The sequence below is a fragment of the Mus caroli genome, chromosome 18 (assembly GCF_900094665.2).
Source record: "Mus caroli chromosome 18, CAROLI_EIJ_v1.1, whole genome shotgun sequence".
Taxonomy (NCBI): Eukaryota; Metazoa; Chordata; class Mammalia; order Rodentia; family Muridae; genus Mus; species Mus caroli.
In genome coordinates, this window is record NC_034587.1 from 49,866,267 (window position 1) to 49,879,921 (window position 13,655).

Genomic DNA, 13,655 nt, shown 5'->3' on the forward strand with positions numbered 1-13,655 from the left:
GCCTCTGCCTCTGCCTCTGCCTCTGCCTCTGCCTCTGCCTCTGCCTCTGCCTCTGCCTCTGCCTCTGCCTCCCAAGTGCTGGGATTAAAGGCATGTACCACCACACCCGGCTCCATAGAAAATATTTTATGTGGAAATAAAATAGGGCAGAAATAGAGTACTTGAAATGAGAACCTAGGTCTGAGGGCTAGACATATATGTAATTCAGTGGGCGAATGGTTGTCTAGCATTCACTTGAGGCCTTGGGTTCAAGGCCAGCACCACTGAAGGAAGGAAGGAAGGAAGGAAGGAAGGAAGGAAGGAAGGAAGGAAGGAAGGAATAGATGGATGAATGAATGGCAGATGCTTTGCTGTCAAGGGAACATTTCATTAGTCCATAAGGTCCCTTCCTGATGGTTACAGTTAGAGGGAACACTGCTGGCACCTAGTGGGTAGATTAGGGATGCCCTTAAAGACCGTGCAATCTACTGAATAGCGAATGTCCTCAGTACCAGGACCCAAACCAGGCTTCCCAATGCTAAGGTTGACTTTGTGTGCCCAATCTTCATTTATGGGGAAACAGAAGAGACTGTGGAGGAGCAGCTGGAGACAAAAGAACTGAAAACAACCTTCTGGCTAAAGGAGGAGAGTTCCACAGTTTGTAATGGGGAATGGGTGAGCCAAAACATATCTGTTGTTTCTATTAACATCCTCTGTGCTGACCATGTAGAAACCCAGCACAGCCAGCATGCAGAGGGTTCAGCCAATGAATGTAGAAAAAAGCAGGCATTCTGGTCCAGGAGTCTCTTGCTCTGGCTGCCATCATCTACCTTCCTGGAGACAGAGAGGGGACCCAGGCAGCCACCCAGCCTGCTTATCTCAACAGCATTGCTGCTGGCTGGGAATGCCTGCCAGTGTCTGCTCCCTCCCTGCCCAGCCTCTGGCTGTCAGTACCTGGAGCTGGGCCAGCAGGACTGGGTGGGGAGGCTGGTACCAGACACCCAGGCCTGTTCTCTGTCCTCCCTTTCCTAATAAATGGCCTTCTTGGCGCGGAAGACACACAGATCATTGACGGCATAGACTCCTTGTCGGCTAGACAGACATTTTTCTACGCCTGGTTGGAGCATGTAAAACAGAAACTTTGGGGGTTGTAGTTTTGTGAGATGCACCCTCACACATTTGGTCCATCATTAAGCAGTCATAAATTAATCTGCCAAGCAGTGGGTTAACCCCTCTGAGAAATTCTCTACAATCCCTTACAGAGCTGGGCTAAGCTGGGAGAATCAAATCAGGACTTAAGAGCCCTGCTCCCTTCCTCATCTGAGGTTTAAAATATAATCTGAGTAGTGCATGCATGCATGCATGAGCACCTGGGAGTGCACACATGCACACATGCATACACATATGCATATACCATACACATTATAAACATACATGTACATACACCCATGCATGCACACATACACACATTATAAACACATATGTATATATATATATATATATATATATATATACACATGCATACACACTCATACATGTACACACACTCACACTCACCCACACATACAGGCATACACACATGCATATATATATATATATATATATATATATACACATACACATGTAGGCACACACATACATACATATATACATACACACACATTCACACAGTTACCCACACATACACACATAAATACACACATACACATACATGCATATATACATAACACGTAAACACACACATACATATACACGTATACACACTCACACACACATACACACGCATTTGCATACATGTACATACACGCACACACGCACACACACACCAGACAATGGGTGCTCCTATATGGTCTCCCAGATCTCTGTTCTCCCCTCTTCAGGCTGCTTTGACTTCTGTTTGTCACTTGTCACTTAGGGGCACCAGATCAGGGTTTGGGAATGGCAGAGCAGCATAAGGAATTGGTTTGAAGCTCTTGTCTGTGAGTTTGCTGGGGCCACAGAGACAAGTGGATCGGGCGCTGAGTGTGTTAGTGAAACCAATAAATGGGTGTGCTCTGTGTATGGATGTCCTTTAGAGCACTTCTCTTATAGCACCCGCACATTTAGGTTCCTGTCCTCAATATTAAACAGCAAGTTTCCCCCAGGCAGGGACCATGTCTGCCCCTTCACGTGTCCAGTTCCTGGTACATTACATGAGTTGGCATAGCCGAGTGTAAAGACCGATCTGAAACAATCCACGTGCCCTAGTTTAAGGCTGATGCTGTATTTTATGCCTAATGTCAAAACAAAACCTCAGAGGTTACGCAAGGAGGTACATTCATCAAGTCACAGCACTGTGAAGTAAACAGCGCATTTTGATGTGTATAAATCCAGTGTCACCATAATCCTCAAAAACCCAACCCTGGATGCCACAATCCCAAATGTAGAATCCACAAATATTAAAGCTTAAATCCCCGAAAGAGTAAAATCTCCAATTTTGAAATCATGAAAGCCCAAAGCTATAAAAATGAAACTTTCACTGGGGGGTGTGAGAGGGGTGTATAAGATGGCTGAAAGCTGAGTCTGGAAAGCAGTTAGCTCATTTAGGTTAATCGGGTACTTTGGTTAGTCACAATACATTAGCTGGAATGGTTAGCTAGAACCCAGGCAGAATATTATTTTGGATGGGTCTGTGAAATGATTCCCAGAGGATGTGAATGTGGGTTTCTGGTGGACTGAGAGAATGAGCCACCCTGAGACAGGTAGTGCCATCCAATCAGCAGACACCTATGAAAAAACAAATATGCATGGAAAGAAGGTTGGCTCCAGGAGCTGGGACCCAATTCTGTGCCTCTGGACATGAGAAGAGGACCTAGCCTAGAGCTCCTCTTTGGTAGGGTGCTCCATCTTTGGCATCAGACTGGTTTGAATGTCTGTTTCACTAGGCCCCTGGACTTGGACTTGGGCTAAGCTGAGCTACAGAGACCTCAGCTCTCAGGCAACTGACAAGTCAGGAGTGAAACCATCTTGGTTTTAGATCCATCCAGTCAAAACCTTAGAGTCTCTGTAACAGTATTTTAGATGACTACAGCTAAAAGGTTGGTGGTCAGATTGGTTGGCGCACAAGAGACTGTAAATCCAGACCTTGAGGATCAAACGCCCTCTTCTGGACTCCATGGGTACCTGTGCTCGGTTGCATGCACACAGCATGTGCATACACTCTCTCTCTCTCTCTCTCTCTCTCTCTCTCTCTCTCTCTCTCNCACACACACACACACACACACACACACACAAGTAATTCTTTTAAAAACAGTGTAAATAATTATAAATGATAAAGATATGAGTTTGTAAATTGAGATTCTTGATATATTTTATTATTAATAGTTCTGTGCATAGTACATATACTCAACTGCAATTATTATGTCTTATTATTGCCTCTGTTGTTGTGATGTGTTCTATGTTCTATGTGAAAAATGTGGATGTGCATGTGTATATATGTGTGTGAGAGAGGGTTTGCTATGCAAGTAAATGAATCTCTCAAAGGTGTAAACAAACGTCCTTTTAAGGGATCTTACAATTTATCATTTTCTTTTAATTATGATATTTCAAGACCTCTACATTTAGAATTTTGGTGTTGTCACTGTGTCATGGCAGAAGTGCTGTAGGGTCTGACCCATAGTAGGGGAAGTGGGTAACATCTAATGTTCTCAGATGTCTTCAGAGGACATCTCCTCTCTGAAGATTATAGCATGCTGACAGCTCCCTCCACACTTCCCACACAAGACTCTGATGGGAATTATCTTCAATAACCATGGAGAATCTTCTGTTGCTGTAAACACTGTTTTATCAGCCTTGTTGCTCATTAACATACGCTCTGCCTTCTAATTGTACCCTGAAAACATCTAACACTTCCCCCACCAACTGCGCTTCCAATTAGTAAGAAAATACACAGCAGATGTGAAATTTGTGGGATCCTGACTATAAAATGTTCATTGTTCTTGAAAGTTTGAAGTCTCTGCAAAACATTTTGTGGGGAAGTTGTAGGTGATGTCTTCATCAACAGAGCCCCGCAAATACATTTCTTTCTTTTATTCCACTTAGAGTCTGTTTGGCTTTCTGTTGGTTTGTTTTGTTTCATTTTGTTTTTCTCTTCTACCACTTTGGATTTTGCCTTGGGCTAGAGATAACTGGAGAGTTTATTAATGCTTAGATTTCATGAGTAAAATGGTGACATGTGTGGAACGTAAAAAGACAACCAACACGCTTGAACAAGCCAGTGACTGGCTCATCTGAGTCAGGAATTAACAAGCTCCCTTCCCATTCTGCACAGAGCATGGGACAAGACAAAGTCTCTGGATTTATCAGTCAGTCATGAGGGCCTGAGTCCCTTCTTAGAGAGTTTTCTCTAGGCTCACATTCCAAAACTCCCTTGTGGCTGCTCATGAAACCTCATGCATATACATAAATACACAAAATTGTCCTTAAAGTAGTGGAAACATTGTCTCTCTGGAATGGATGGGTTTCTCCCTTCTGGGACAAGCAGTTCTGCAACTAGGGTCCACCTAAGCTGGACTGCAAGACCTAGTGATAGAGCTAATTTTAGACATCCACAGAACAAGAATGCCAAAACCAAGCTCCTGTTCTGGAATGCATGGTGGCCCACCATTCCCTGTGGACCTTAAGCTCTCAGGGGGCAAAAGGGTTGCAGACTGCTATCTGTGTTTTCTCCTGCAGCATCCCCCACCCACCCCGCTGTCACTGCAGAGGTTAGTGCTGGCCTTGCATTCTTTACATAGCTCCATCTCCCATCTCGGCTGCTGAATTTAAGGGACAGTCCTCATTACAGGAGTAGGATAACCCCCCACAAAGCAAAATCCCTCAATTCCTTAAATAGCTCTTTTCACTAGAGTCATTCTTATTTTAATAAAGCTGTCAGCTTTTGAAATCTGAACGTATTTCTTCATCCTTAGATTAAAACAAAAATAGTAATACTACTGGATATGGTCCAGTATTTCCCAAACACTTCAAAATTCCTGATGTAGATTATATTTCCCATTGCTTTTAATTAAACTGATTGACATGTAAGCTTTCAAGAGCTCCAATGTGTGATATCATCGCCATTTTCAAAGGGCACTAGGAATCTAGGTCACTGGAACGTTAAGCGTCATGCCTGGTCATATAGTAAGTGACATACTCAACACCAGGAAATCTGTCTCAAGTTGGAAAGGGGCACAAGGTGCTACAAGGTTTCCTGGCTGTGCCTCTGTTTGTTTGGTAATTGCTGTCTCTAGATTCCCTACCCATCAGGGAGCTCTCCTCCTTCATGTTCATCTTTCTAAAGGAAAGCTTGCTCGCTTTAATCTCTCCCCATACCACCCTCAACTCCCCTCCCCCACTTTCCCAGGAAGTGCATTCCTAAGAATGTCAGATCACTGATATATGTTACATCATTCCCAATGGGTCTCTTGGCCTGGGGCAATAGAAACCCATGGTTCCCTTCCAAAGTCCCTTACCACAGACTAGAGGTAGGCTCTTCCTGGGGTCCTCCCTCCCTTCACCAAGAGTTCCTCTCTATTTGCTCAGGAGGACTGAGGACTATTTCCCTGTAAGACTTCTCTTGATGTTGGCTACTGATTGGGTCTGTGTGTATGCTTGTGATACGGCTCTAGTTTCAGATGAGTAAGGGATGGGAAAGGGATTTCAGTGGGAACTGGGACACGTTCTCAGCATCACAATTTTGCAGAATTGCTCTGGGTAGTTTCATAGATTCTTACCCACTATTCACCCAACCCTTGAAAAACAGTTAACTGCTTCAATTGCAAACATACTCTATTCCTACTTTACCTTTTTTTGGTTTTTTTATAGTTATAAAGTAGCATCAGAGATTATTTTATGTTCAGGGGCTCCCCGCATCATGAGGAACTGTATGAAAGGGTCACAGCATTAGGAAGGTTGAGAACCACTGCTCTAGAGCCACACATTGTTAATAGTATTGTATTATGGCTTATATGAGAGTCCTCAAATGGAAAGTGGGGACATGGATCAGTGGAGGCTTCAGCTTCTCAGAGAAACAGGGATGGCAAGAATGGTCACCAGAGGGAGACAGAGCCTGAGACATTGCAGGCTGTACTGCTCACCTTGGTGTCCCTGTGGCTGCCAGTCCTTGTCCTTGGTGCTTCCTCTCCTCTCGCTCCCCTTCTCATTCCCGTGCTTGTTTCCAAGGGTTGTAGGAGGAACAGCCTTGCTGGAATGTGCAACTCAAAGAGAAAAGTTTCTAAGCCAATTATAGGCTGGGACTCAGTTGTGGAGCACTTATTTAGCATGTAGAAAGGCCTTGTGCTCAAACTCAGGACCAGGAGAGAAAAGGAAAACAGAAAGAATTGTGAGGTGAATTCCCCTTGTCCACAGCCTCTCATCTGAAGTCTGAAGAAATGCAGTTTTCTAAGTCCAAAAGTAGTGACAGACAGAGGGTGTATAGCTCCCATATCAGAGCCTTCAGTCCCTGACAGAAACATGAAAGCAACAGAATACATATACACACATACACATATTGTATGTATACGCATATGTATGTGTGTATGTGCGTGCATGTGTGTGTGTATCCTCTGAAGCATATGTAATCAATTCATTTGATTTTTGCCTCAGAACCTTACATTGAAATTTTAAGCACTGAAATATTCTGTATAATAAATACATAAAGCTATAATCATAGCATCAGATTTTTTAAAAAGAACTGATTATTTAATATCTGGATGCTAAACTCCCAAAGGCTTCTAATTATAACATTTGCTGCACAGTGGGAAGGAAAAATATTTTTAAATCATGAAATGAAAATCAAAATTTGTCCTCAAACCATACATATTATAGGAGATACTTAGGCTGAAGAAGGGCACTGAACTCTAAGAGAGGGAGAGCTTGATTTTATTCATGGCAACATTTCCTGCAATGCATGGAATTCACTAACAGATGACAGATTTGTGCTCACACGAAACCTATTCTGGGCAGGAAACCCCAGTGGCTGCCTTGCCCACCTGAGACGGGCAAGCCTGTGAGGCAGGTCCCAGTCCAAGCTTGCAATAAAGAGCAGCGCGGTCACTTCCAGCTGAACTCCCACCCTCGTGCCTTTCTACTCTCACCCTCCGCCCAGTCAGAGGACAGCTGGTTCACTAGCCAAAGCCTAGTCAACACAAGCTATGAAGGGAAAGGCTCAAGGGCCTTCCCCAGGGCGGAGGACAGAAAGATCATTAGCCTGCTAGGTGGCATAGGTATAAGAACAAGATGCTGATGTCTTAACACATCCTCGATGTGAGTATCTCTACTCACTTGCCAAGTTCTCAGCCTCCCCGCACCTCCTGCCAACATCTGCTCCCAGACCCTGCAGTTCCATCTGCCTCGCTTTGTCTCCATAGAAAGTCCCTTCTCAACTGAAGGTAGCCATTGTGCTGTGACTCCGGTTTTCTCCAGCTAAGACTCCAGCCCAGTATGGATCAAGCACAGCTTCAGATCAACAACAGTGGCCAGGAGATAGTGACCAAGTCCTCAACTATCCTTAACTACCCTTAACCAGCTGCCAGCCCCAATCTTAGGGGCAGGCCACCTACCTAGGTATGAGCTTCTCATCAGTAGATGCAGCTGGCAGTTGATGGGCTGCTGTGTTCTCAATTCCCTTAGTGTTGTCAACCTTGATAGACCAGGATTAAGCCATTGAGGCAATGTATTCAGTAACTTGAGTTGTGTCTAATGGAAGGATCCACATTTAAAATTGCAATGGTGACACCAGAATTCTTTCCTCTGAACAGTTGACCTGGTTGGTATCAGTTTTGCAATGTAAACATCCAGTTGCGTATGAGCACAGCTAACAATGGTTTTGAAGCACATTTCAAAAGCATTTGGTGATCGAGTTATCTTTGAATGTATTTTCTTTCCGTAGCATCCAGAATTCGAGGCTATAAAACTGCAGCTTGAGACTGTGTGTTTTGCTTCTCCTGAAGAAAATTCTCAAGTGCAAAAGGAAAAGTTGGAAAATATCTGAAGATGAAAGTAGAGGTGTGGCTGGTACCAAAAATATGGGGCCTCAGAAGGCTTCAGGGAGACAGTTGAATCCAAGTTCACGGTATGCAGCTAATGTGGAAGGGGTCTGTGGTTTCACCTCTTCTGGGTAGCGATACCCGAGATCCAAAGATCTTCAAAGACTAATGATACATTGGGGTCCTTGAGAATTTGATGACATAAATATAGTCAATGATCACTGAACATATAATGCAGGTAAAAACTCAAGAAGGAACAAGAGCCATATGCTTGCTCTGCAGTACCAGTGTCACATTATCAGTGGCTAGAGTTGTATATGGATAGTGCTTTTAAATGGGTCTTTTATTTTTCAGTCCCTCACTACCAAATTCAAGAGTAGATTACACATGGTTAAACACCTACAGAGAAGAAGCTCAGCCTCATCAAAGATGGTGAGCCATAACTTACACGAAGTCACATTGCATCGTTGTTTACATTTTTTAATTTAATGTACCCAAGGGGGTATGCATGGTCCCTACACTGTGGATGACAGAGAACTCTATCCTCTCCTCCTGCCTTACGTTCCAGGGATGGGGCTTCCGCAGAAGTCACCTCTGCCAACCAAGCCATCTCAGTGACGCTATTGTTATTGTATCACACCATCTTCCTGTCTTTTGAAGCATTTCATTACTCGAGCTTTATTGAAAAAAGGTTTCTCTTTCTAAACATTTTCACAGCCCTAACTTGGTCATCATGCAGCCCCGTTGTCCAAGCTATTTTATTATCCCCACTTAGCAGATAAGAAAGTCGAAGCTCAGAGAGATTAAGTTACGTGCGCAAGGTTGCAAGCCAGCGAGTGTGCAGTTTAATTAAAAAAAAATAGAATTAAGATATGTTGTTGACACCTTTTGAAGCCTCTCCTACCGTGGCAATCATCTTTAATGTTGTGTTACAAGTTCTACGGTCCTTTTCTGTTGTCTATTTGATTCTTAACACCCTATGGAGTTGGCCCTTGGTGAACCCATCTCCAGTTAATGGAAGCTAGAATGGAATCCTGCATCTTAAATGACAGTAGTAGATGCTGCAAGAAGAAACAAATAGACTTCCAACTGGGTCCCCTCAGTCCACACGGTTCAATTTCTTGTGGTTCATATGCAATGTCTTAATATGACATTCTGGACATCCATTTCCTAAAACAGTACGGGCTTGGTTAGCCTGGAAAATGCCCTGTTATAAATAAGCGTAGCCTTGGATAAGCATTAAACACATACTGGTCTCTTGATCTGATTCCTGTTGAGTCGAAGGCAATGCCCAATCAAACTAAGTATGCTACCTTGCTTGCTTGTCATTGTGAGAGCTGCAGGTTGAGGGAGAAAGGATTTATCTGGGATCGCTGTTCAAGGGGGATTCCCAAATATTATGGTGAACAAGCATGGTAGTACAATGGCTCTGTCCATGTCACCAAGAGAATGAGGCAGCTGGTCACACCACAGGCCACCCACAAAGAAGAAAAAATAGGTGTGAGAGAAGGGACTCAGGCATAATATACTACCGATGATGTCCAAGCTACGTCACCCAGCTAGGCCGAGCCTCCCAACATTCTGAGACAAAGCACTCAACCATGTGAGCCCTTAAAGGAACATGGTGTCTTCAAGCCATAATCCTCAGTACTGCCATATTCGTCGTGGTAAACATCCTAGGGAGGCGATGGAGTCTTCTTAAAGAAGAAATTCTCAGCCTGTGTTACACAGTGTGTGGTACATCCCACTCTAGCGCTGAAATAGAAACCGATGTGTTTATTTCATGCCTTTGTTTTCCAGACTGATTTTATGACTCTGAAAGCAAGTTTTAAGGACTTCCCAGGCAGCATATCTACATCCAGTCTAGTCTTGTTTACCGGGCTCACTAATAGCCAAGTAAGTAAGATTTGCACTTCTCCAGTTCTCTTCGGGTGGAAAGTGCTCACGATTACGCCAGTGCCCCCGAAATCTTTATTTATGTGTTTATCCAAGGCCCTCTTGCCTCCATAAACATAGCGCTTTGCTTTGCTGCCGCCCTCAGTGTTTCAGCAGATAGCTTTTGGTTTGCCTCTAGCTGTGTATCAGTAAGCAGTGTCCACGTGGGAGTAAACCATCCCCTGTAGTCCTGCATAATTACTTAGGTCTACAATCTTAAAGAACATTTCTAACTCCTCTGTACCTGGTGGAATCTTTCAGATAAAGATGAGGGATGGTTTCTCAGACCTGGGTTGGCCTCAGATTCATTTTTTAGGCCTGATTCACGGCTTATCGTCCTATTGAAATGGCTTTTTTAGGAGAACAAATACCAATACCCTGCCAGAATACATTTCATCTAACCTACAGAAGTGCTCCTTAGGGGGCCTTCCAGTTTTGTCAGACCTGTGAAGTAGAGGAATGAACACAAGCTGGTAGCGATGGGCCTATGGTGGACTGGAAGCTTCTGAAGGCTGGGCTGAGCGCTAACATCCCACATCCTCTGGACCACAGCAGAAACCCATACATGCCAGTGTGTACAGATTGGAAAACTGGCTTCAAATGTTAGTGTCACTCATGTTGTTATTGTATTAAACATTGTTAGTGTATTTCAGAGCAGTGGAGAACGGTGGCAAGGACTCTGAAGACGTTGTGTTTTCTTGTTCCAACTCAAAACTCTGCAGGCTGGAGACGTGGCTCAGTTGGCAGTGTGCGTGCTTACCGTGCGCGCTTACCGTGCGTGGAGCTCTCAGCAACACATAAACTACCCACCGGGGTGTGGAGCTGAACCCCAGCACACTGGCAATGGGGACTCGGGGAACAGGATCAGGTCATCTTCATCTTTAGAGGAAGTTTGAGGACAGCCTGGGCTATATGAGACCCTGTTTCTATTAAAGACAACAATAATAAATGTACGTATTTGGCAGATGTCTCTCAATGTTTACTTATTGTCCAGTGTCCATGCTACGGGAACTTTTGGGGGTTCATCAAGCTGTTAAAGAAGAGCTAAAATTACACATCATCTGTGTCTACCTATTAGTTCTCTACTACTGGGTCATATTTTATCCCCCTTGGGCTGGTAAGATGACTCAGCAGATGGCAGGGTTGGCCACTGAGCCTGGCGACCTATGCCCAACCCATGTGGTAGAAGAAGACAACTAACTCCTGCCAGGTGATCCTGCCCCTCAGGTGTGTGCTGTGGCATGCACCCCAAAAAACAATAGCATGTAAAAGGAAGAAACAAATACTATCACGGGTTGGGGAAATAGGTAGTCTAGATACAGCGCAGCACCCCCGTGAAAAGGATTCTGCCTCTAATAGTCAACGGTCCGAGTGGCTGCTCCGAGAACACCAGGGGAAATGATGCCTCAAAGGCTCATGAAGGTTTCTTTAAAACCTCGCTAATATCCAGACTCAAGTACTAGATCTATGGAGCCCACCAGAAACTGTCCACTGTTCGGAGGTGCCTTCTCCGCCATCCTCCCTACAGGGTCAATTGATGTGAGTGACCTCCATCCAGTGCCAGACAACCAAGAAGTTTTCTGCCATCCTGTGACCGACCAGAGTCTGATCATAGAACTTCTGGAGCTGCAGGCCCACGTGCAGGGCGAAGCGGCTGCGCGGTACCATTTTGAGGACATTGGCCGGGTGCAGGGGGATAGGGCTGTCCACGTGCTATCTGTGCAGCCTCTCTGTTTGGAGAACTTATCCCTGAGAGGCTGCTGTCAAGATGCCTGGTTCCTTTCTGGCAAGCAGCAGGTAGCAAAGAATGTCTCACTGCATCAGGCCTTGCTGCGGCTGCCCCGGTATCAGACTGATCTTTTGCTCACCTTCAATCAGCCCCCCGTAAGGACGAAAGAGCTGGTGTCACAGCAGGTCTCTTGGCCCTGAAAATCTGTCATGTCCACCTTGGAGCCTGAGTAACTTTGAACAGCTGGTAACTAGTTTGACTCTTCACAATCCCAACCTCTTTGGTCCCCAGTAAAGATAGTTGAAACACAACGTGCTACTGAGGACTCGGGGACCCAGTTCTGAGAGGAGTTTCTTTCTGCTTCTTCCCGGAATGTAAACATAAGACACTTCCTCTGCAGAAATAAACTTGCTTTATGAAGACCAAAAAAAAAAAAAAAAAAGTCAACGGTCCTCCTGCCTGATCCCTGTTAAACCAAATGTGTTCTTGATATGCAGGCTTGTGTTTGCCGGAAGGCTTTCAGCTTGGTGCTGTTTCTCAGATTTGAAAATATAGCACCAGCCTCCGTGTCCAGGAGGAATGACGCCATCACTAGCTGGAGTTCTCTTCCCAGAAAAGGCAAACACAGCTTTCATACTAACAACACAGACAAACCATCTAGGTAAATTTTCACAAAGGCTAATTGGAGATCCATGCGCACACACACACACACACACACCTCAACATACAGAAGTAAAACCTCTTTGACAGTAATGCCATTCTATTGTTAGGAAATCCTTTCGAAATAATAACAAAAACCAGAGGCTGGAAAAGATAGCTCAGTGGTTAAGACCACGGCTGTTCTTCCTAGAGACCTAGGATTCCCCGCATCCACATGACAGCTCACAGGTGTCTGTTACTCCATTTCCAGGTGACCTGACACCTTCTTCCAGCCTCCGAGGGCACCAAGTACACACATGTTGCACAGACATACATACAGGCAAAATGCCCATATACATGAAATGACTAGAAATTTAAAATAACAAAACCCAGTTAACATATCAACAGCACTGAATAGCACAGACAGAAAATGCCAAATGGTGAGGGCTGGCATTTAGCTTTCTTCACCCCAAGCATCAGCTCTCAGAAGGCTGTGGACACGCCTTGGAGCTGAGGACCAGTCTCAAGGTGTTGGGGGGGCGGTCCTCAAGACTGTGCTGAAAACTCAGGCCTGCCAGGTGTGCCAGGTGCCAACACGGGACAATGAGAAGGAGCCAAGGAAGAAGAAAGACACCTTGTCCCTCAGGCTGGTTGACCCCAGGGCTTCCCACCTGCAGACAGCAATGTCTCCTGGCATACCTCTCACAGGACAGTAGCTGCTGCTGCCCCATCCCAAACCTGGAGCCAGTGCCTGCTTCAGAGCCTGGCACTCACTCTTCTCTCGGACTTCACTCTGGTGTCTTCCCAAATGCTATCTCACAGATATGGAGGGAGGGAGACAGACAGACAGACAGACAGACAGACAGACAGACAGACAGAGCTTCCTCTGTCAAAGGCAATACCACCACCACCATCTCTCTTTACTCTGCTGTGATTCCTTTCATAACCCCAGCCTCCAGATGATAGAAGTTTATCCTCCACCTTTCCCTGACTTGAATTGGGCTTGTTCGGAGCCCCAAGTCTGTGCGTTTACCTCTGATGAGGCTTTCCATTGGCACTCACTAGCCCTTCAACGTATGTCAAATGCAGGAGGGAGTTTCTGGCTGCTCCTTGCCAGACAAAAAGCCCAGCAATCTCGTTACATTGTTGCCAGTGAATCCCAAGAGTGCTGGGGCAGAAGCGGGGGAGGGGGTTGAAGATCTTATTCCTATTTCAGACATAAAGAATGCAAAGAGGGTAACAAATGATCTCAGATTGTCTGGTAGGTAAGTGACTGACGTGGAACGGTGGCCCAGGGCAGTCTTACTCTGCCCACTTAACGGACTGACTCCTCCAAATGAAATGATTATACAAAACAGTCAGTCTGG

The 13,655-nt window shown here is 45.0% G+C and overlaps 1 pseudogene; it reads left to right on the forward strand.

Moving 5' to 3' along the window:
• Positions 1-11,387: 11,387 nt before the first annotated feature.
• Positions 11,388-11,990, forward strand: LOC110285056 (annotated as a pseudogene).
• The last annotated feature ends 1,665 nt before the right edge of the window (positions 11,991-13,655 follow it).